Here is a 22,609-nt window from a genome sequence, read left to right as displayed (position 1 = left end):
GCTGCCTATCCATGCCACTTATCAGTTCCCTATAAGTGCTGCCTATAAGTGCACATCAGCACCCCCTATAAGTGCCAATCAGTGCTGCACATTAGTGCCACCTCATTAGTGCCCTTCAGTAACCTAATCAGTGCCCATCAGTGCAGCATATCAGTGCCCATCAGTGCAGCCTATTACTGCCCATCAGTGCAGCCTCATCAGTAAAGGAGAAAAATGTGTTATTTACAAAATTTTCTAATAGAAAATAAGAAAAACTTTTTTTTTTCAAGATTTTCTGGCTTTTTTTTGTTTTTTTTAGCAAAAAATAAAAAAACCCAGTGGTGATTAAATACCACCAAAAGAAAGCTCTGTCTGTCTCTATCTAAATTTTTTATTTGAGTACAGCGTTGCATGACCACACAATTGTCATTCAAAGTGTGGCAGCAGTGAAAGCTGAAAATTGGCCTGGGCAGGAAGGGGGTGAAAGTGCCCAGTATTGAAGTAGTTAATATGCTTTTTACTTACTCATTTTAGAATTCAGCCACCCAGGTTTATCTTTAGTTCCTTTATATTTGTTGCCCAGTGGAATTCACTGGCTAATTTGTTATGTTCTTAAAGCACTCCCATTTCCCTCAGTGTTCTTTGTTTATAGAATTTAATCCCATTTAATGTCATGTAGTATGAAGCCCAGTTTAGTAAAGTTGGCTCATTTGAAATTTTGTGTTCTTGTCCTAGCCTCGTGTCTCCATTTCCATTGATTTGCATTGAACATTATTACTCTGTGATTGTTATTTCGCAAGTTATCCCTTACTTCCACATTTGCAATTAGCTCTGTGTTGTTTGTAATTAGTAGGTCTAGCAGAGCATTATTGCTAGTTGGAGCATTCACAAATTGACAGATGAAATTGCCCTGCAAGATATTCAAGAAATGATGAGTGTTAAATAAGTAAGCAGTTTTGTCTGCCCAGTCAATATCCTGATAATTGAAGTTCCCCATAATAATAACATTTCTAATTGTGAGAGGGGATTCATCTCTATGTCATTCTTCAGGGTAGGGGGTACTCTTGCATATACCCACTATCAAGGAATTGTTTTTTTATTTCCTCTTGAAGCTCCACCCACAATAATGTTTCCTCCCTTGCCTTGTTAGCAATATCATGTAAAGAAAGCAAGCGCTCTGGGACACCTCCGTGGGAGCCCAGATGTAGCCAATATTAACAATGATCAGACAATGAAATATTATTATTATTATACAGGATTTATATAGCGCCAACAGTTTGCTACAATGTGAGGGAAGACAATACAGTTACAATACAATTCAAAACAGGAGTAACTAGAGGGCCCTGCTCGTTAGAGATTACAATCTAGAAATAGATAAAGTATTAAAAATTGTCTGAATAAATTATGAATATAAAATATAAAACAATCATGTACATGGGGGAACATGGAAGATATTCACGTCCATGATAGTATGTAGAAGTCCCGGGGAAGAGACAGAGTGCCAGTAAAGTCAGCTCTGTGGGAGAAAGCATATGAAGAAAGAAGCGGAGCGCCTATAAGTGCAGTATTATTTATTCCAAGGAAGCACACAACAATCAAAAATTGCTGCAAGCTTCCCTTCGACGGGAAAGCCTTATTTGGCCAAAATTGGAGACGGCCATCTCCAGAGTCACGGGCGGAAGGTCGGGTCTTCTGCCCCAAGACAGAAAAACCAGGAGACAGAGGGGACGACCCTCCAGAGTGATACCGAATTATTTCCGGGCATACGGGAGCTCTCGGTACAACAGAGACTCCGGAAGGAACTGGAGAGGCACTCACTCCACCTTCTTGAGAAATCAAAGAAACAAGGCCCCTACAAATCCCCCTGCCTCCCAGAAACCCTTTTGACGCCAAACCAGTCCAGAGGTAAACGGTCGGGGCGCGATTGCGCAGATTTGCCCAAATCTGGCAGGATCATTGTCAGGACCGGCGGGTGCAGTCCACAGTTCGGCAGGGCCACTATTGCCCATTCAAGCAGCACCCCCCGAGTATTCCTTTACCCGCACCAAGATATCAGTCTCCCTCAAAAATGTCAGTACTGCAGGAGTATATCAATATCCTGCTGGATCAGGAGGCGATCGTAGCAGTTCCTGCCTATCAGAGGTTTACAGGGTTCTACTCGCCTCTGTTCCTGGTCCAGACAAAAAAAACAAAAAAAAAACCAGGAGGTTTCAGGCCAGAAATAGACCTCAAGAGGTTGAACCAGTTCATCAGGTTGGAGAGGTTCAAAATGAAGTCCCTCAACACGATCATTTTAAATAATCCAGCCAGGGACTGGATGATCTCAGTGGGTCTACAGGACGCATATCTGCATGTCCCAATACACAAAGCATATCAAAAGTTCCTCAGATTACATTAGTGTAAGTACTCATAGGCTCAAAGTCGGTCCGTTGGTCTGCGGGAAGGGCTGTAGGGTCCAGCGTCTGTAGATGTATGAGTTGTAGCAGCCAGGAGATGAAGCCAGGAGACGGAGAGGCCAGCTGTGCATCTTTCAGGTTCAGCTGTTTCCGAGAACAAAGCTGGAACGCAGCGCGTGCCACGTGACGTCACCCGGGCCGAGAGGATGACATGATGGTTTCAGAGCATGCTCCAAGCTTACAAAGGGGCACGCGCACTCTTTTCTCAAGTGTGTATCGTGTCATCCTCTCGGCCCCGGTGACGTCACGTGGCGCACGCTGCACTAATACTGCACTTACATGCGCTCCGCTTCTTTCTTCATATTGTTAGCAATATCATCCCTCATATTCACTAGCAAATCACTCCCTCTGATACAGGGAGTACCCCTGGACAGTCCCAAGCCAGTCATATGAGCTGTTAAACCAGGTTTCCAATATCCACACAATGCCAAAAAGTGCATATTTGCTTTTTCTGAGAATAAGAAATACAGTGCTACTGGAGTTTGTCAAAACACAGAACAGAAATGTCTTGTAGCCATAGATGGTAGCTTGAACAGCCCTTGTCCTACATTGTATGGCTTATAAACTGGAGTTGTCATTATACAGACTAAGCAAAATGGGTGGGTAACACAATCTTAGTTCATCCTTTATCTATACAACTGATTTAATAATTCATGCTATTGCACCTACTGTATATAAATAACAGACACTGAAACCAAAAAAAAGTAGCAAAAAAACAAACAGAAATTCCCAGCGCTGCCCTAGCTGGTCTGATAAAAGGTCCAAAAGATGGTAATGAAATGTCCAGAATTGTGGAAATTAAAATAGTTATGCAACTATATGCACCTATATATACGAAACTGTGTTTTTTTATATACTCTGTCTGGATGAGAATGGAAGACAAACAAAATCAATGAGTAATGTCTGCAGTATCCATTGGAAACAGCAGCCTGCTCTGGGGTTGGGGAACCCACACTGAAACAGAAGAGGGGAAAGGGAGAGATGTGCTAGGAGACCAATAGTTTAAAACAGTTTAATGAGAAAATATAAAACACAATAACATGTTCAACTCACAGGGTAATAACGAGAGACTGTATTTGCCCAGGTGGGCAGTGTGGAGGATTCTACAGAAGATAGTGGAATAGTCCTAGCCTCAGCGGTAGCTCTGTGAAGACAGGAGGGAGGACGCTGGACCAAAACCAAAGAAACCAATTTATCTATATATTTAGGGTTGAGCGGACACCTAGATGTCCGTGTTCGACGGGTTCGGCCGAACTTTAAAAAAAAGTCCGGGTCCGTGTCCCGGACTTTTACCGAACTTTTCCCGGACACCGAACCCCATTGAAGTCAATGGGGACCCGAACTTTAAGGCACTAAAATGGCTCTAAAACACCAAAGGAAAGGGCTAGAGTGCTGCAAATGGCAGCAAAACGTAATTAAGAGCATGGCAAGTGCTCTGCAAACAAATGTGGATAGGGAAATAACTTAAAACAACAAAAAAAAACAGAAAAATAAAACAATGTTCTTCTTCATCTCTGAAGGACGAGGCCCATATGGAGTAGGAGGGAGGTTGAGGTGGTGGTGGATGTGGCGGTGACATAGGCGTGCGCACAGGGTGTGCTGGGTGTGCCTGGGCACACCCTAATCACCTAGGGCACATAGCATTGCCAGTGAGGAGATGGGAAAGATCTCCCTGGGACCTGCTCTGCTCTATTTCTCCTTGCCTACAGGTACATGGCCCCGATACATTACTCTCCCTGCTGGCAAACACATGCATGTGTATTTCAACTTTGGGGTGCACACCTTAATGCAATAGGCTGCGCACACCTATGGGCGGTGTAGGTGGAAGCGGCGGTGGAGGAGGACCAGGGCCGGATTAACAGCATCATGGGCTTGGTGCTGAGGATTTTGAAGGGCCTTAGGGCCGTGCCTTGCCATGCACCCAGAGGAGGAAGGGTGCAGCCATGCATGCCTAATTCAACATGGGATGCTGTCTCTGAAGCCCATAAACACATCCATGCATCGCCAACTGTCCCTCCTTGTCCGGCCTTCACGCTGTGTGGGGAGGTTCTGAGGGTGCTGCCTGGGGAAGCGAGCATAGAAGCCAGACTTCTGTGTTTACAAGTGACAGAAGAGCGGTAACAGTGAATATGGCCAACCCGGGGCCTATATAAAAGGTAGGGGCCTGGAGCTGCAGCTCCAATAGCCCCTACATTAATCTGGCCCTGAGGAGGAGGACGAGGTAGCCAACACTGCTTCTTTTCACAAATTTTAAATGAGGGTACACCCCAAAAGAGTGAGAAAGAGCAAAAATGGAACAATGGGTGGGTAAGGTCGGTATCCATTGCTATTCTGCATAAGGTACGGAAAAGTCCCGTGGGATCCATGCCTGGTTCATTTTAATGAACGTGAGCTTGTCCACATTGTCTCTGGACAGGCGGCTGCGCTTGTCTGTTATAACGCCCCCAGCCGTGCTAAATACCCGTTCAGATAATACACTGGCTGCAGGGCACGCCAGCACCTCCAAGGCGTAAAGGGCAAGCTCAGGCCATGTGCCCAATTTGGAGACCCAGAAGTTGAAGGGGGCAGACCCGTCATTCACTACATGTAGGCGTGTGCACACATACTGCTCCACCATGTTGGTAAAATGCTGCCTCCTGCTAAGACGTTCCATCTGAGCTGCTGGTGCTGCTGTTTGTTGTGGCGTGCTGACAAAGCTTTTCCACATTTCGGCCATGCTAACCCTGCCTTCTGAGGTGCTGGCGGTGCCCTGGTTGCGTTGGCGACCTCCTCCTCCTCCTCCTCTGCCTTGTGCTTCCACTGTGGCCCCGCTGTCAGATGGGAATGCCAGCAGCATGGCGTCTACCAGCGTGCGCTTGTACTCGCGCATCTTGCGATCGCGCTCCAGTGAGTGAATTAAGGACGGTACGTTGTCCTTGTAACGGGGATCCAGCAGCGTGGCCACCCAGTAATCAGCACAAGTTAGAATGTGGGCAACTCGGCGGTCGTTGTGGAGACACTGCAGCATGTAATCGCTCATGTGTGCCAGGCTGCCCAGAGGCAACGAAAGGCTGTCCTCTGTGGGAGGTGTATGGTCCGTGTCCTCTGTATCCCCCCAGCCACGCACCAGTGATGGCCATGAGCTGGCCTGGGTGCCACCCTGCTGTGAACATGGTTCCATCTCCTCCTCCAGCTCCTCCTCCTCCTCATCCTCCTCATCCTCCAGAACTGTGCCCCTGCTGGACAATTGCGTCCCTGGCGTTTGCGTGTGCAGGAACCCACCCTCGGAGCCCCTTGCGAATGACTGCCCTGAAAGCCTTGGAAATGTTACCTCTTCATCCTCCTCCTCCTCCTCATCCTGTGCCACATCCTCTTCCATCATCGCCCGAATTGTTTTTTCAAGGAGGCATAGAAGTGGGATAGTTAAGCTGAGAACGGCGTCATTGCCACTGGCCATGTTGGTGGAGTACTCAAAACAGCGCAACAAGGCACACAGGTCTCGCATGGAGGCCCAGTTATTGGTGGTGAAGTGGTTCTGTTCCGCAGAGCGACTCACGCGTGCGTGCTGCAGCTGAAACTCCACTATGGCCTGCTGCTGCTCGCACAGTCTTTCCAGCATGTGCAAGGTGGAGTTCCACCTTGTGGGCACGTCACATATGAGGCGGTGAGCGGGAAGGCCGAAGTTACGCTGCAGCGCTGCCAGGCGAGCAGCAGCAGGGTGAGAACGCCGAAAGTGCGCACAAACGGCCCGCACTTTCTGCAGCAGCTCTGACATATCGGGGTAGTTTTTAAGGAACCTCTGCACCACCAAATTCAGCACATGCGCCAGGCAAGGGATGTGCGTCAAACCGGCTAGGCCCAGAGCTGCTATGAGATTTCGCCCGTTATCGCACACCACCAGGCCGGGCTTGAGGCTCGCTGGCAGCAACCACTCATTTGTCTGCTGTTCCATGCTCCTCCACAACTCCTGCGCGGTGTGTGGTTTGTCCCCCAAACAGGCAAGTTGTAAAACTGCCTGCTGTCGTTTACCCCTGGCCGTGCTGAAGTTGGTGGTGAAGGTGTTACGCTGTCCGGATGAGGAGGCGGTAGAGGATGAGGAAGCGGAGTAGGAGGAGTTAGGAACAGGAGGCAAACTGAAGCGCCCTGCAATCCTCGGTGGTGGAAGGACATGCGCCAAATTGCTATCCGCCTCAGGCCCATCCGCCACTGCATTTACCCAGTGTGCCGTTAGGGAGATATAACGCCCCTGACCGTGCTTACTGGTCCACGTATCCGTAGTTAGGTGGACCTTGGCACAGATGGCGTTGCGCAGTGCACACCTGATTTTTTCCCCCACTTGGTTGTGCAGGGAAGGGATGGCTTGCCTGGAAAAGTAGTGGCGGCTGGGCACGACGTACTGTGGGACAGCCACCGACATAAGGTTTTTAAAACTGTGCGTCTCCACCAGACGGAATGACAGCATTTCAAAGGCCAATAATTTTGAAATGCTGGCATTCAGGGCCAGGGATCGCGGGTGGGTAGGGGGGTACTTCCTCTTCCTCTCAAGTGTTTGGGAGATGGAAAGCTGAACGCTTCCACGGGACATTGTGGAGATGGTTGTTGGTGACCCAGGTGGTGGTGTTGCTGACAGATCGTCTGTTTGCGGGGTGGCAGGTGCCGGTATCACTACAGATGTGGCTGGAGCGGCCGAGACTGCAGCAGAAGAGGAAGCAGGATGAGCCAGAGACGTTTCTTGGTTTTGAAGGTGTGTACTCCACTGCAGCTCGTGCTTTGCACTTAGATGCCTGATCATGCAGGTTGTGCTCAGGTTGAGAAGGTTCATGCCTCGCTTCAAGCTCTGATTGCACAGGGTGCAAACCACTCGTGTCCTGTCATCAGCACATTTTCTAAAGAACTTCCACGCTAGAGAACTCCTTTGAGCTGACTTTGGTGCGCTCGTTCCCTTGCTGCGTTGGGCAGTAGCGGGCGTAGTGTCTAGGGCACGGCCGCTCCGCTTCTGCACCCTGCTCCCTCTTCTGCTGTGCTGGTGGCTCTGTGCGACCACCGCCTCTTCCTCCAAACTACTCAGTTCACCTGCATGACGTTCATTCCATGTGGGGTCGAGGACCTCATCGTCCTCCACATCATCTTCCACCCAGTCTTCACCCCTGCCCTCCTTGTCGGTCTCCACAATGCTGAACGCCGCAGCAGTTGGCACCTGCGTTTCGTCATCATCGGAGACGTGCTGCGATGATCCTTGCATGTACTCATCTTGAGAAATAAGTGGTTGGGCATCGCTGCACTCAATCTCTTCCACTTCTGGGGCAGGGCTAGGTGGATGGCCCTGGGAAACCCTGCTGACAGAGTCCTCAAAAAGAATAAGAGACTGCTGTATGGCTTGGGGCTCAGACTGCTGGCCTGATTTGCAAGGGGGTGAGGTGAAAGACGGTTGGACATTGGCTGCAGGTGCCAACTCTGACCTTTCTGCAGTAGACTGGGTGGGAGACAATGTGAAGGAACTGGAGGCACTGTCAGCAGCAAACCAATCTACTATCGCCTCAACTTGTTCTGGCCTCATCACTTCTAGGGGCGTTTGATGCCCTACCAAATACTGATGCAGGTTCTGTCGCCTACTCACACTTGAGGAAGGTGTTTCACTTGTGCGTGTAGCTGGCACAGATCGACCATGTCCTCTCCTTGCAACAGGAGCTCTACCAGCAGCACCACGACCCAGGCCACGGCCCTTATTTGACGGTCTCCTCATATTTCTGTAATTTAAGATCTTGCCCTAGAAAGGTTTTTATTGAATAGCGGAATAGAAAATATGATCCAAAAAAAGTGTATGTATATCACACGTACACAACCACACTAGGCCCCAATTACTATTGTTTGTACCCCTAAAAGGCTAGATGAGGAGTAGGGGGAGTATGGAACAGGCAGCACCCTCAAACCTTCAGAAGTATGAGATGAACCCCAACAACTTGGAAAGGTGGATCTCTCTCACACGTACCGACACAGACTATCCCGCAATTCAATTGATCCTCAAAGGTTTTTATTGAATAGCGGAATAGGAAATATGATCAAAAAAAGTGTATGTATCTCGCACGTACACAACCACACTAGGCCCCAATTACTATTGTTTGTACCCCTAAAAGGCTAGATGAGGAGTAGGGGGGGTATGGAACAGGCAGCACCCTCAAACCTTCAGAAGTATGAGATGAACCCCAACAACTTGGAAAGGTGGATCTCTCTCACACGTACCGACACAGACTATCCCGCAATTCAATTGATCCTCAAAGGTTTTTATTGAATAGCGGAATAGGAAATATGATCAAAAAAAGTGTATGTATCTCGCACGTACACAACCACACTAGGCCCCAATTACTATTGTTTGTACCCCTAAAAGGCTAGATGAGGAGTAGGGGGGGTATGGAACAGGCAGCACCCTCAAACCTTCAGAAGTATGAGATGAACCCCAACAACTTGGAAAGGTGGATCTCTCTCACACGTACCGACACAGACTATCCCGCAATTCAATTGATCCTCAAAGGTTTTTATTGAATAGCGGAATAGGAAATATGATCAAAAAAAGTGTATGTATCTCGCACGTACACAACCACACTAGGCCCCAATTACTATTGTTTGTACCCCTAAAAGGCTAGATGAGGAGTAGGGGGGGTATGGAACAGGCAGCACCCTCAAACCTTCAGAAGTATGAGATGAACCCCAACAACTTGGAAAGGTGGATCTCTCTCACACGTACCGACACAGACTATCCCGCAATTCAATTGATCCTCAAAGGTTTTTATTGAATAGCGGAATAGGAAATATGATCAAAAAAAGTGTATGTATCTCGCACGTACACAACCACACTAGGCCCCAATTACTATTGTTTGTACCCCTAAAAGGCTAGATGAGGAGTAGGGGGGGTATGGAACAGGCAGCACCCTCAAACCTTCAGAAGTATGAGATGAACCCCAACAACTTGGAAAGGTGGATCTCTCTCACACGTACCGACACAGACTATCCCGCAATTCAATTGATCCTCAAAGGTTTTTATTGAATAGCGGAATAGGAAATATGATCAAAAAAAGTGTATGTATCTCGCACGTACACAACCACACTAGGCCCCAATTACTATTGTTTGTACCCCTAAAAGGCTAGATGAGGAGTAGGGGGGGTATGGAACAGGCAGCACCCTCAAACCTTCAGAAGTATGAGATGAACCCCAACAACTTGGAAAGGTGGATCTCTCTCACACGTACCGACACAGACTATCCCGCAATTCAATTGATCCTCAAAGGTTTTTATTGAATAGCGGAATAGGAAATATGATCAAAAAAAGTGTATGTATCTCGCACGTACACAACCACACTAGTCCCCAATTACTATTGTTTGTACCCCTAAAAGGCTAGATGAGGAGTAGGGGGGGTATGGAACAGGCAGCACCCTCAAACCTTCAGAAGTATGAGATGAACCCCAACAACTTGGAAAGGTGGATCTCTCTCACACGTACCAACACAGACTATCCCCCAATTTAACTGATCCCCAAAGGTTTTTGATTAAATAGCGGAATAGAAAATATGATCCCAAAAAAGTGTATGTATATCACACGTACACAACCACACTAGGCCCCAATTACTATTGTTTGTACCCCTAAAAGGCTAGGAGTAGGGGGAGTATGGAACAGGCAGCACCCTCAAACCTTCAGAAGTATGAGATGAACCCCAACAACTTGGAAAGGTGGATCTCTCTCACACGTACCAACACAGACTATCCCCCAATTTAACTGATCCCCAAAGGTTTTTGATTAAATAGCGGAATAGAAAATATGATCCCAAAAAAGTGTATGTATATCACACGTACACAACCACACTAGGCCCCAATTACTATTGTTTGTACCCCTAAAAGGCTAGGAGTAGGGGGAGTATGGAACAGGCAGCACCCTCAAACCTTCAGAAGTATGAGATGAACCCCAACAACTTGGAAAGGTGGATCTCTCTCACACGTACCAACACAGACTATCCCCCAATTTAACTGATCCCCAAAGGTTTTTGATTAAATAGCGGAATAGAAAATATGATCCCAAAAAAGTGTATGTATATCACACGTACACAACCACACTAGGCCCCAATTACTATTGTTTGTACCCCTAAAAGGCTAGGAGTAGGGGGAGTATGGAACAGGCAGCACCCTCAAACCTTCAGAAGTATGAGATGAACCCCAACAACTTGGAAAGGTGGATCTCTCTCACACGTACCAACACAGACTATCCCCCAATTTAACTGATCCCCAAAGGTTTTTGATTAAATAGCGGAATAGAAAATATGATCCCAAAAAAGTGTATGTATATCACACGTACACAACCACACTAGGCCCCAATTACTATTGTTTGTACCCCTAAAAGGCTAGGAGTAGGGGGAGTATGGAACAGGCAGCACCCTCAAACCTTCAGAAGTATGAGATGAACCCCAACAACTTGGAAAGGTGGATCTCTCTCACACGTACCAACACAGACTATCCCCCAATTTAACTGATCCCCAAAGGTTTTTGATTAAATAGCGGAATAGAAAATATGATCCCAAAAAAGTGTATGTATATCACACGTACACAACCACACTAGGCCCCAATTACTATTGTTTGTACCCCTAAAAGGCTAGGAGTAGGGGGAGTATGGAACAGGCAGCACCCTCAAACCTTCAGAAGTATGAGATGAACCTCAACAACTTGGAAAGGTGGATCTCTCTCACACGTACCAACACAGACTATCCCCCAATTTAACTGATCCCCAAAGGTTTTTGATTAAATAGCGGAATAGAAAATATGATCCCAAAAAAGTGTATGTATATCACACGTACACAACCACACTAGGCCCCAATTACTATTGTTTGTACCCCTAAAAGGCTAGGAGTAGGGGGAGTATGGAACAGGCAGCACCCTCAAACCTTCAGAAGTATGAGATGAACCCCAACAACTTGGAAAGGTGGATCTCTCTCACACGTACCAACACAGACTATCCCCCAATTTAACTGATCCCCAAAGGTTTTTGATTAAATAGCGGAATAGAAAATATGATCCCAAAAAAGTGTATGTATATCACACGTACACAACCACACTAGGCCCCAATTACTATTGTTTGTACCCCTAAAAGGCTAGGAGTAGGGGGAGTATGGAACAGGCAGCACCCTCAAACCTTCAGAAGTATGAGATGAACCCCAACAACTTGGAAAGGTGGATCTCTCTCACACGTACCAACACAGACTATCCCCCAATTTAACTGATCCCCAAAGGTTTTTGATTAAATAGCGGAATAGAAAATATGATCCCAAAAAAGTGTATGTATATCACACGTACACAACCACACTAGGCCCCAATTACTATTGTTTGTACCCCTAAAAGGCTAGGAGTAGGGGGAGTATGGAACAGGCAGCACCCTCAAACCTTCAGAAGTATGAGATGAACCCCAACAACTTGGAAAGGTGGATCTCTCTCACACGTACCAACACAGACTATCCCCCAATTTAACTGATCCCCAAAGGTTTTTGATTAAATAGCGGAATAGAAAATATGATCCCAAAAAAGTGTATGTATATCACACGTACACAACCACACTAGGCCCCAATTACTATTGTTTGTACCCCTAAAAGGCTAGGAGTAGGGGGAGTATGGAACAGGCAGCACCCTCAAACCTTCAGAAGTATGAGATGAACCTCAACAACTTGGAAAGGTGGATCTCTCTCACACGTACCAACACAGACTATCCCCCAATTTAACTGATCCCCAAAGGTTTTTGATTAAATAGCGGAATAGAAAATATGATCCCAAAAAAGTGTATGTATATCACACGTACACAACCACACTAGGCCCCAATTACTATTGTTTGTACCCCTAAAAGGCTAGGAGTAGGGGGAGTATGGAACAGGCAGCACCCTCAAACCTTCAGAAGTATGAGATGAACCCCAACAACTTGGAAAGGTGGATCTCTCTCACACGTACCAACACAGACTATCCCCCAATTTAACTGATCCCCAAAGGTTTTTGATTAAATAGCGGAATAGAAAATATGATCCCAAAAAAGTGTATGTATATCACACGTACACAACCACACTAGGCCCCAATTACTATTGTTTGTACCCCTAAAAGGCTAGGAGTAGGGGGAGTATGGAACAGGCAGCACCCTCAAACCTTCAGAAGTATGAGATGAACCCCAACAACTTGGAAAGGTGGATCTCTCTCACACGTACCAACACAGACTATCCCCCAATTTAACTGATCCCCAAAGGTTTTTGATTAAATAGCGGAATAGAAAATATGATCCCAAAAAAGTGTATGTATATCACACGTACACAACCACACTAGGCCCCAATTACTATTGTTTGTACCCCTAAAAGGCTAGGAGTAGGGGGAGTATGGAACAGGCAGCACCCTCAAACCTTCAGAAGTATGAGATGAACCCCAACAACTTGGAAAGGTGGATCTCTCTCACACGTACCAACACAGACTATCCCCCAATTTAACTGATCCCCAAAGGTTTTTGATTAAATAGCGGAATAGAAAATATGATCCCAAAAAAGTGTATGTATATCACACGTACACAACCACACTAGGCCCCAATTACTATTGTTTGTACCCCTAAAAGGCTAGGAGTAGGGGGAGTATGGAACAGGCAGCACCCTCAAACCTTCAGAAGTATGAGATGAACCCCAACAACTTGGAAAGGTGGATCTCTCTCACACGTACCAACACAGACTATCCCCCAATTTAACTGATCCCCAAAGGTTTTTGATTAAATAGCGGAATAGAAAATATGATCCCAAAAAAGTGTATGTATATCACACGTACACAACCACACTAGGCCCCAATTACTATTGTTTGTACCCCTAAAAGGCTAGGAGTAGGGGGAGTATGGAACAGGCAGCACCCTCAAACCTTCAGAAGTATGAGATGAACCCCAACAACTTGGAAAGGTGGATCTCTCTCACACGTACCAACACAGACTATCCCCCAATTTAACTGATCCCCAAAGGTTTTTGATTAAATAGCGGAATAGAAAATATGATCCCAAAAAAGTGTATGTATATCACACGTACACAACCACACTAGGCCCCAATTACTATTGTTTGTACCCCTAAAAGGCTAGATGAGGAGTAGGGGGAGTATGGAACAGGCAGCACCCTCAAACCTTCAGTATGAGATTGTGTTCACTGTACCCCACAAAGATTGAGTTCACTGCACCCCACAATGATTGTGTTCACTGCACCCCACAAAGATTGTGTTCACTGCACCTCACAAAGATTGTGTTCACTGTACCCCCCAAAGATTGTGTTCACTGCACCCCACAAAGATTCTGTTCACTGTACCCCACAAAGATTGTGTTCACTGCACCCCAAAAAGATTGTGTTCACTGCACCCCAAAAAGGATGTTGTTCACTGCACCCCAAAAAGGATGTTGTTCACTCCACCCCAAAAAGATTGTGTTCACTGCACCCCACAAAGATTGTGTTCACTGCACCCCAAAAAGATTGTGTTCACTGCACCCCAAAAATGATTTTGTTCACTGCACCCCAAAAAGGATTTTGTTCACTGCACCCCAAAAAGGATGTTGTTCACTCCACCCCAAAAAGATTGTGTTCACTGCACCCCAAAAAGATTGTGTTCACTGCACCCCACAAAGGATTTTGTTCACTGCACCCCAAAAAGATTGTGTTCACTGCACCCCAAAAAGGATGTTGTTCACTGCACCCCAAAAAGGATTTTGTTCACTGCACCCCAAAAAGATTGTGTTCACTGCACCCCACAAAGGATTTTGTTCACTGCACCCCACAAAGATTGTGTTCACTGCACACCAAAAAGGATTGTGTTCACTGCACCCCAAAAAGATTTTGTTCACTGCACCCCAAAAAGATTGTGTTCACTGCAGCCCAAAAAGATTGTGTTCACTGCAGCCCAAAAAGATTGTGTTCACTGCAGCCCAAAAAGATTGTGTTCACTGCAGCCCAAAAAGATTGTGTTCACTGCAGCCCAAAAAGATTGTGTTCACTGCAGCTCACACACAGAAAAATGGATGTGGATCACTGACACCTGCCTATCTCCAATCCCACACCACACAGCAATATCGATTGTAGTTTGTAGAACACAGTTTCCCTAAAATTCAGCAGACTCTGTCCCTAACAGGATTGAGAAGAGATCGTAGATCAGGATTGAGTGCAGACCCCACCCCCCACACAGCAATATCGATTGTAGTTTGTAGAAGACACTGACCCTATATAATTCAGCAGACTCTATCCCTAAAATGCCTACAACTCGCCCTGCCTAAACACTCCGACCTGTCCCTCAATTCTATCCGGACACAAATGGTTTTTTCCTGCCTATCTTTCCCTAATCAGCAGCCAGCACGTTGATGTGTGCTCTGTCCCTGAATCTAAGCAGCATAATGACGCCGCTGCGGCTGCCTCGAACTTATAAAGACTTGGTCACATGCTTCAGACGGCCAATCACAGCTACTGAGACATTTGCAGGCATGGCTGGGATGGCTTAAGGCACACCAGTTAAACGATTGTTGATTGGCTGTTGAAAGCCCGCCATGAAAAGAGCGCCAAAGCATGCAAAACCCGGAAATAAAACGACCAAACACGGATTTTTACCCGAACATACAGTAAAGTGTCCGTGTCCGTGTTCGGGTACAAAAAATCCAATTATTCGGTACGAACACGAATAATACAGTCCGTGTTCGCTCAACACTATATATATTATGCATTTTACTATAAATTTCTGTTGCAATACTTCTGCACCTTTTTTCTTAAAACTGGAATAGCATACTGCTCTATTGCAGTCATTACACATTTGCAATGCAAATTACTAATTTTGATTACAGTTAAAATAATGGTACACTTAAGGTTCAGTGTGACCCCAAGGGAAAGAAAAACTCTGTATATCTGCTGTTTGAAGTAATATAGTACCAAACTACATACAGGAATGATTGTTACCAAAATGGCAGTTTCAGCCTTCACTGCTGTGCACCATGTTGACACCTTTTAGGTCCACTGAACATGTAACAATTATCCTAGAAGTGATGATAGAATGAATGCCAAATGATATAGTTCTATAGGTGTACTATAGCTTTATTCAGAAAGTGCTCAGTAAAACAGAACAAGATTTCCATTAACAATATGATACCAAAAGGCTGACATTATAGCGTGAGGTACCATCAGGAGCAGGTACCTGCAATGGCCTCTTTTAGGTTGCAATTATTTCTGCTTTTTGCACGTGAACAGGACAATATGATGACTTCTTTCTCTCTTGGCCAACTCTAATATGTCTTCCCTCTTCTACCCTAGTGAATGGTTAGTATTGGTACCACACTAACAAGATCAGATGTCATAGCCACACAAATCATGCCAAGGCTGGAGACAGAAAGGCTAAAAACAACCTGCCCATTATATGATATTGGAGCAAAAAATGAAAATATAGGGCATACTATCAGCCTCTTTTGCTTTCAGAATGGTTTCTAGTTCACACAATAACATGATGTTTGATTGACTGTGTACCAACCCTAGCAGCCATACCACCCTAGGCCACAGTCTATGTTGGCTATGCAGAATCTGTCCTTGCTCACAAGTCCATGGTGCGCCAGCAGTGCTGCAAGTGATAATTCTGAGTTGCAAGCATATTTCTTGTATCTGTGCACAAGCTTGCCAAGTGAACTTGGTAAAGCAGTTGATGACATTGGGCCTGTGCTCATACCTGTCTGTACTGGAAGTTTTAGCCAGAATCAGCTCCTTTGTTTAGAAAGAAGGAAAACATTGTCAGAAGCATTGTGGAATATTATCTAGAGTTGTAACTTACCACATAAAGTAGGTAGTTTACAGTATGTAGTATCTTTGGCTGATCTGCCTAATGGGTCAATCACATTGATTGAACTTCTGGTGATAATTAAATGTCTAGCATGTTTAAAGAAGGATATCTCTTCATCTTAAAGTACAAGAGCACTGTCATGAAACTTGATAACACTTTCATAACTAATCAAAGTGGAATATGTATGGGATTGAAATTTAGGATTCAATTTTAAGAATACGACCATCTAGGCATTTTTTTCCTATTCTGTAGTAAGCAAGGCAATGGTTATAACAGCTTTGAGTTTCATAGTAGACAGCTAAAGCCTGCTGATGTGTGCGCAGCATCCATGGTAATGTGATGACAGGTGGACTATAAAGGAAGGGGAAAAAGGAAAGCTAGTGCTAATCTTCATTCGGTGTACACTTATAGTATACTATAAACTATAGTTTATGGAAACAGCCCCTCCTTTTTATGTTTTTTTCTTGCTGAAAAAATGTATATGATTAGCAAAAATGCTACCATGTCACATGACAGAAGGCATACAAAAGCAGCTTTTTCTTGGGTCATTAATTGCATGGAAAGGTTATAGTCATTAGAACTGCTAAAACCTATAGCTACAGGATATTTCTTCTTATCCTATGTGCAAACATGAAAACATTTGTTTACTATTGGTCTATATTAGACAATATCACCAATGAAATACTTAGTTTATGCACAAAAGCTTGTTTCAGAAAGTAAATGTATATAGTGTTATATTGACATATAATGTATAGTTATTAGAATTTAGATGTAGAAGGGAATGGTGTAATTCTTTAATTCGGAGTCTCAATGTATAATGGAAATGAAAAACATCTTCTCTGGAAATTAAAGTGGACCTGAACTCAAAAAGTGATGGGTTACTATCATCCAGGGAAATCCCAAACTGTTAATTGTGCCAAAAGACAAAAAAGTACCTCCTATATTGAATTGTTTTTTTTTTTTTTTTTTTTAAAAATCCATGCACATCCTGTGCCTATAGCCTCATAGCTGTATATCTGTAATGTGAGACCTGCTGCCTCTGACTTCTAGTCTTCTGAGATTCAAAATTAGATTTGATAGTGTCACAATTGTGCAGCTTGCTGGAGAGAAATCTGTATCTGAGGACATGTAGTGCAGGGATTTCCCTACTTATGAGTCATCCATTCTATGGCTCTGTGCTAACTCCACCTCTCATTTTTTCTTGATTACTCCCTGACACAAAATGGTGATCAGAGGAAATATTTCTCCCATCTCCCACACCTAATCCCCTATATGAACGTAAACAGAAAAAAAAAAAACACAGTGCAATGGGGGATATTTTAGTATAGAAATTTCAAAACCTCAATATACAGCAAAAACTGTTATGACTGTATTACATACATTTTTTTCACTAAAAGCAGTACTCAAATTTGCTGAAAAGCGGGTTCCAGCAGACAAATCTGAGGTTGAAGTTATGCCATAAGATGTATAGTATGTGCCATATCCAGACTTATTTACATACATAATCAGCCTTATTGTTCCATGAAATTGTATAATGTTTACCCATAGAGTTGCTTATCCAATGTGTTGTATGGAGCAGAGTTCGCTTTCTCAAGGAAACATGTAAAGATGATAGGGCATGTATTATATCCAAACTGTTTGTTAACATTACATGAGGCTTGAACCTACATCCTTGTACATCCTTGATTAAGAACATGAGGATATCCTGATTCCCTGTCACAGAATGTGTCCTTTTAGACCAGAACCTCCTTTGGTTCCCAGGATGTGGTGTAAAAGTTCTCAGTCCCCCAGGGCTCCCTGACTGTGGAAACAGGGCTCCCTCATGTGACATTGTTCAGGCCTGGTGATTGGCTATTCTGGCCTGAACACTGTCAAATGAATAAGGCCATGTGCTCTCCCATAATCGGAAGCCCCACTCTACTAGTTGGGCTCAACCGGACTGGCCTACATAGGCAGAAGGGCAGTGCCCAGTTAAACCACCACACCAAAACACAGAGGAGTGAAGGTAGCATTATTAAAATTATATATTAGTGTAAGTTTGCCTTCATATTTTATAAACAAATTATTTTATATATTGCCATAAAGATTCATGATGGAATACCCTGACTGTAATCTGTATGCTCACAAGCCAAAACTTTCGGTTCATTTTTTTAAGCTGTGAAACATTTAATTATATAGAACTACAAATAGGAAAAAAAAAAAAAAACACACGACTGATTAACTCATCTAACCATTACTTTTTAATTTTGTCTAAGCCTCCAGCACACAAAAAGGAGATCTGACAGGTAACTGAGAAGTAAAATATTGTCTGCTTATGTTATCATTGCTTTATTCTGTCTAATGAGGCCAGCTTTTCACCAGGCACTGTGGAAAGGAAATGAAGCGATGGGATGAATCAGGGTAAAGGAGGTGCCATGTGACAAGCTGTGGTGTGATTTGATTGAATTCTAACCATTCCAGACATCAGCTGGAAAAATGGAAAAGGACAAAATGGGAAGAAACGCCAAAAAGTTGCAACTAAAACACAGGACAAGTTCCACATACATATTAAAACTAGACAGTGTATTTTTAATAGACTGATGCAATATCTTAGCATAAAAAAGTCTTTGCATGATGACTTGCAAAAACCTGAAACAAATCAAGTTAATCATTTGCCAAAGAACTAGGTTCATGTATGTTTTTTAGGGTCATTTAAGTTTTAGGGTTGCAATGTTTTCAGGTCAAAGAATGTCACATCTCGTTCTTGATTATCTCAAAATGCAGATATGTTTTGAAAAGGACAAATTAAAAATATAAAATTTTTTTTAGTTTTGTATAGAATAGGTATCCTATGTTTTTTTAATGGGTTGTCAATGTACCTCATGGGCACAAACAGGCGCAAGGCAAGGGAAAGCACAAGATGGACTATAATGCTTTCCTGCATTGTAACTGTTGGGTGCAACTGAATTACTGCATGAATTACTATGTGTATTGGTAACACTCAGTATAACTCAAGTCATTATGCACATTTTAACATGCATTATGTTGTAAATGTGCCTGAACCCATTTTACTAGTACTAATTGAAGTAGAACGCCAAAGTAGCACTCAATGGAGAAATATATTTATGCAATCTTCTCTCCTGGAGCCCTTTTTGGTTCCAGCGTGAGAGAAGAAAGCATCACAGTGAGCACACAAGCACTACATTGACACCAGTACACATAGGCACAAATTGAATCCCCTGATCACCCCCCAGTTAACCCTTTCACTCCCTGTCACAGTGTCACTATATACAATATACGGATAATTTACTGATCACTGTATTAGTGTCACTGGCGATGCCAGTTAGCGCCAGCAAAAGTCCCAGATATGTTTAGGGTAGCCACCATATACCTCCTAATAAAGGTTTAACCCCTTGATCACCCCCAGTTAACCCCTTCACTGCCCTGTCACATTGTCACTATATACAGTATAGAGACAAGTTATTAATCACTGTATTAGTGTTATGGGTGAAGCTAGTTAGCTAGTTAGCGTCAGTGTCAGTCTTAGTATTACATCAGGGTCCCACCACATATTTTCTAATAAAGTTTTTCCCCCCCTTATCACCCCCCAGTTAACCCATTCACTCCATGTCACAGTGTCACTAGTAAAGCATACAGATCTTTTTTTCTGATCACTGTATAAGTGTCACGGGTGATACCAGTTAGTTACGTCAGCATCAGCGTCAGTTTGGGTCAATTCCAGATAGGGTCAGATTTTAACCCTTTGATTGCCAGTAACACTAACACACACACACATTATATACCTCCATCACTAGTATAGTGTCTGAGCGTATCGATATCTTTGATCTGATCAAAACTATACTAGCGTCCTCATAGACAAACCAGCACTTCAGTATCACTTGGTGACATGGCGCATATCCACAAATTCGAACGCAGGCCCGTAGAGCCCATAGTGCCCTTCCTGATGTGCTTGCAAATCCTGATTGGCAGCTCACAGATTCTGCAGCGCCCGTACTTTCCCCATTTACTGGCCAACCTGGAATTCAGGTGGAAACAGACAGTTTTACTCCCCTTGATTTGTTTAAGCTGTTTTTCACTGAAGATCTGTATGGATCTATTGTGGACCAAAGCAATTTGTATGCTAATCAATTTATCGCCGCAAATTTGACCCTGCCAGACAAATTTGGCTGGAAACCCTAATGGTTCCCTAATTTAAAACCTTTCTGGGCCTATCCCTCAACATGGGAATTACTAAAAAGAGTGAGTTCCACTGACCCAATACATCATATGCCCGTGTTCTCTGCTGCCATGGCCAGGGCTTGATACGAGCAAATATTACGGTTCTTGCACTTCAGTGACAATGAACTCTGTCGTCCTCGGGATGACCAGCTTCACAAAATTCAGCCCCTGGTAAACTACTTTAATCAAAGATCTGCAGCCTTGTTTATCCTCCAACAAGATGTCTGCATTGGCAAATCCCTGATTAATTTTCTGGCTGCCTTGGTTTCAAATGGTTTCTCCTCAGCAAGCGTGCCAGATATGAGCATAAGATGTATAAGCTCTGTGACAGGGCAACAGGCTATACATGTAGTTTTATGGTTTGTGAGGGAAAAGATAGCAGCGTGGAGCCCCCAAACTGCCCAGACTACATAGGGAGCAGCAGCAAGATTGTTTGGGACTTGGTGTCACCCTTATTCGGAAAAGGGTACCATTTATACGAGGACAACTTCTATACAAGCTTGCCACTTTTTAGACACCTCTTTCAATATGGAATTGGTGCATGTGGCAGCATGCAAACTAATCAACGAGGCTTTCCCCAACCGCTTGTTAATGCCCCACTTAATCAGGGGGAGAGAGCCTGCTTGAGGTGCAAGGAATTGCTTGCAGTGAAGTGGAGGGACAAACGGAACATTTCTGCCTTCCATTCACACAGACACGGCAGTCCAAATTACAATGGCGATTGGTGTTGCTGAGACGCCCCTCTGTGTCCACGACTATAACCGTAAAATTGGAGGGGTGGACTTCAACGACCAGATGATGGGGCCGTACTTAATTGTCCGTAAGGCCAGACGCTGCTACAAGAAAGTGTCTGTATACTTATTCCACTTGGCTCTTTTCAACACTTATGTACTATACAAATCGTCTGGAAGAAGTGGATCCTTCCTAAAATTCCAGGAAGAGATCATCACAACACTGTATTCAGAAGGTGCTGTGGCCCAATTTCCCAATCAAGATGCAGTGAGCCGGCTGAATGAGAGGCATTTTCTGGATGTCCTCCCTGGTACCCCTACCCAAAGAACACCCCAAAAAAGATGCCGTGTCTGTAGCAAGCGCGGATATAGGTGTGACACCCGCAATTTTTTTCCCTCCTGTCCTGGCCAACCTGGTTTCTGCATTTCTGCATCAGTTTCCGTCACTTCTACACACTAGTGGAGTATTAGTATAGGGTACAGCAGGGCACATTCTAGGGCACACTTTCACACAAGGTCTCGAAAGATGTTAGATGGTTATCACATTTTGAGAGACCTTAACCTAGAATGGTTAAGGAGGACGCAGAGCGGCCTTCTCTAGGAACTGCTCCATCGGCACGGATGATAAGTAGTGCTTCCGGGTCTCTGTGATGTGGGGAGCAGGTGAGGACAGATGGAGGCAGGCAGGGTGAGCTGGGCAGGTATTGTAGCCGATTTTTGGAGTCCCGCCGCGGGAGCTGTAGGAAGGCTCACCTACACCATGCGGCGCCGGAACCGGAAGTGTTCCAAACAGTACTTGTCTCCACCAAATTGTGCATAGTTGAGTTACAGGAGTATCCCACTCATCCCTTGTCCCATCCAAGTTCATAAATAAATCAAAGAACTCAAAGATACTGGACTGGTCATTGTCTCAGTGCTCACACTTGGAGAAACATGCTTAAATGTGCAGTTGTTGTTAGCGGTAACCCAGGGGGACCCATATCCATTCCCAAAATGGCTGGGAATTGTGCTACATTTGGGGGCTCGTCTGGGATTTCACCCTGGGTTACTGGGTCAGTTGCCAACGGCAATGGCCAAAGAAAACGTCCGGGACTTTATTCAAATATTCAAGCCAAGTGTGAGGTCGGCTCTGCAGGAGGTAGGGAGAGTGGAATGAAGTGCACATGGAAGGTTGCCCGTGGCAACAAAAATGTTCCAGTCAGTACTGAAAAATGGCAGGAACCTTCCACTTTAGTTATGAGATGTACTTTGCTTTTTAAGTATTGGAGAGCAGGGAAGAGGCCTATGTATGTGAATAAAAGCTGCATCTGCCTGACAGGAAAAGGTCCTGGTGTGGATGAAGAGAATGGCAGCCAGGGGCACATGGAGTAGGTTGCCAGGGGCCAAGTGTGTGTTCAGGCTATATGGACTGAT

Source organism: Pelophylax lessonae, assembly GCF_965119305.1.
Source record: "Pelophylax lessonae genome assembly, chromosome: 1".
NCBI lineage: Eukaryota > Metazoa > Chordata > Amphibia > Anura > Ranidae > Pelophylax > Pelophylax lessonae.
This window is presented reverse-complemented; position numbering follows the sequence as displayed.